Source organism: Cebus imitator, unplaced genomic scaffold (genome assembly GCF_001604975.1).
Source record: "Cebus imitator isolate Cc_AM_T3 unplaced genomic scaffold, Cebus_imitator-1.0 Scaffold26, whole genome shotgun sequence".
Classification (NCBI taxonomy): domain Eukaryota; kingdom Metazoa; phylum Chordata; class Mammalia; order Primates; family Cebidae; genus Cebus; species Cebus imitator.
This window is the reverse complement of record NW_016107341.1, coordinates 9,778,237-9,781,096: the sequence shown is the minus strand read 5'-3', so window position 1 is coordinate 9,781,096 and position 2,860 is coordinate 9,778,237. Positions and strand designations below refer to the sequence as shown.

Below are 2,860 nucleotides of genomic sequence, written 5' to 3'. Positions count from 1 at the left end.
GAACTCCTGGGCTTAAGCTATCCTCCCGCCTCTGCCTCCCTAAGAGCTGGGATTACAGGCATGAGCCACAGCGCCCGGCTATTTATTGTCAGTTCTGAACCCTCTTCTAAGCTCCAGATCTTTTAGTCAAAATGTCCAAAACAAAAATCACAATCTTCCTAAGCTCCACCAAAACCCCTATGCCTCAGTAAATGGCACCACTGTTCACTCATTTGCTGATGCCAGAAACCTGAGAACCACTCCTCTTCAATGTAATTTAGAGCAAATTATCTCAATTTCATCTCCAAAATGTATCTCAAACCCATCCAGTTCTCTCCACCTGTACTGCCCATCCTAGTTCACCCTTATTTCAAATACAGAGCTAGACTTCATCTTAACTGTTCATCTTCCCACTTTCTCTCTTGCCTCCTCCAATCCATCCTCCATACAGAAGCCACAGTGATCATTTGAAAATACATATCCAATCACATGACTGCCTGCATAGACACTTCAGTGAACGAGTATCAGTGAATCTTCAAACTGACAGGTGAAAAGCTGTTAGAGAATAGAATAGTCACATGGTGACAAAGCACTGTCCTACAAATTACTAATTCAGAGGTTAAAATGTAACTTCACAAGGAGGACATACAGTGGTTACCACTTAACCAAATGAGCAGACTTAGCATCACTAACAGTAGGATGTCCTGACATTATAGGCCTCCTGATCTAATAAAAACAAAGTTTACAACATCACCTATGAAGTATTCTCACTAAAAACACTTAACTTATGTCTAACTATGCTGTTACTCTGTTGCATGTAGCTTCCATTTTACAGGAAATGTATAGAGGAAAAAGTTAAATGTTTATGTAAGTAAACAATTAGATAAATCCAGAATGTAGATCATTCCTTAAGACAAATGGCCTGGACTCTTCAATATGTCAATGAAAAGAAAAGGCAGGGAAGACATGAAAACTGCTGTACATTAACAGAGACTACAAAGACTTAAATGACCAAATGTAATGCATTAATCTCTATGGAATCCTGACTTTACAAGTTATATACATATATATTTATTTATATATACACACAGATTTTTGAAAAAATTATGAAAATATGAATAAAGTTTATTGACTAATGTGATTAATTTATTTCAGTAATAAGGGAACAGAGATTATGTAGAAGAGTGTCCTTGGTCAAAGGAGGTATGTGCTGAATTACCTAGTGGTTAGGTGTTATGATGTCTGCAACCTATTTTGAATGACTGTCAAAAAAGAAGAAAATGATACCTATATAAAGTGAGAATGATAAAGTAAATATCATAAATGATACGATTGTTTGAGTAAAAGGTACATGGATGTTCATTGTATTTTTCAACTTAAAGTGAGCTTTAAGTGTATTTTTCACTCAACAGTGAGCTTGCACATTCTCAAAATAAATTGTATAGTAACAAAAAATATCCTTCAATGACTACTCATCACTCAGGATAAAGTCTAAAATCCTCCCGTGATCCACAAGGTCCTACAGGGCCTGACCCCTTCCTACCTCTCCAGCTTTCTCTATCTCTCACTCACTTTACTGCAGTGACATGGTCTTAGCTCATATACATCCTTCAAGTCTCCACTGAAATATCACTCCCTTGAGTGCCCCAGGACTAGTATATGAAGGGATGAGTACAGCTGAGGGAGACCTGGGGGGACAGTCCTGGAGGGACAAAAAAGGGAATGGATTATGTAGGAGTGAAGTAGAAAGAGGGCAATTTTCAGGACTAAGAACAGGATGGGATGGAGTATCTTGCAGGGAGGAAGAAACGACGATGAACTGGATGAATTACAACATGGTTGAAGATATTAGTATCTTCTATTAAACCTCCATTATAAGTTTTCATTTCTTCCTATAATTTAGCTCAATCATAATGTGATTCCACTTAAATATTATGTGTGCACTTATATAATGTATAAAATCTGCACCAAATAGTAACTTTTATGACAATAAAGATTAGGGCAGTTTTACTTATCATCACATCCCAACACCTAGCAAACAGTAAGTGCTGGATAAACATTGGCCTAATGGGTGAATATCCTGTAATATTTGGCTTCAAAGGAATGCAATTTTAGTCCAAATGCTACTTAACTCTAGTAAATGTCCACTAAAGTTGAGATATTTAAAATGGCTATTATATGTAGTTATAGAGCTGATTACTTAGATGACTAAGGTTAATGAGCATTTTTTTCACCATATTTATTGAATGTAATCATATTCATCTGTCATTTTTAGGTATTCTTTACCTCCATATTTTTCTATCTATAAAAACTAAAATTAAGGAACAAAATATTTCACATTAATAACTTTATGTCAAGCTCTGATTGTTATATCGGTAGGCTGCAGCATGGCTTTTAAAGCTAGGTACATAAGTTTAGAACCAAACATATCAGGAATCCTGACACAGAAAGCATAGCATTTGCTGGTTGCCATTTGTTAAAAGATGGAGCAGGTGAGAAAATGTAGACTGGTTGAATACAAATCCATCTCCTCTATTAAAATCATACAAACAATAACTACTAGAAGAATAACTCTGCTGTTAAGAATAACTGTGGCAGCTGGGCACAGTGACTCATGCCTGTAATCCCAGAACTTTGGGAGGCCAAGGCGGGTGGATCATGAGGTCAGGAGATCGAGACCTCCTAGCCAACATGGTGAAACCCTGTCTTTACTAAGAATACAAAAATTAGCTAGGCGTGGTGGCAGGCACCTGTAATACCACTACCTGGGAGGCTGAAGCAGAAGAATAGCTTGAACCTGGGAGGCAGAGGTTGCAGTGAGCCAAGATCGCACTACTGCACTCCAACCTGCCAACAGAGCCAAACTTTGTCTCAAAAAAAA

General features: G+C 37.4%; 1 protein-coding gene across 1 annotated transcript in view; it reads right to left on the bottom strand.

The window, feature by feature from the left end:
• The window catches only part of LOC108300306 (gamma-secretase activating protein), a 106,285-nt gene that overhangs the window by 52,265 nt on the left and 51,160 nt on the right, over nucleotides 1-2,860 (bottom strand). The gene's annotated exons all lie outside the window — the stretch shown is intronic.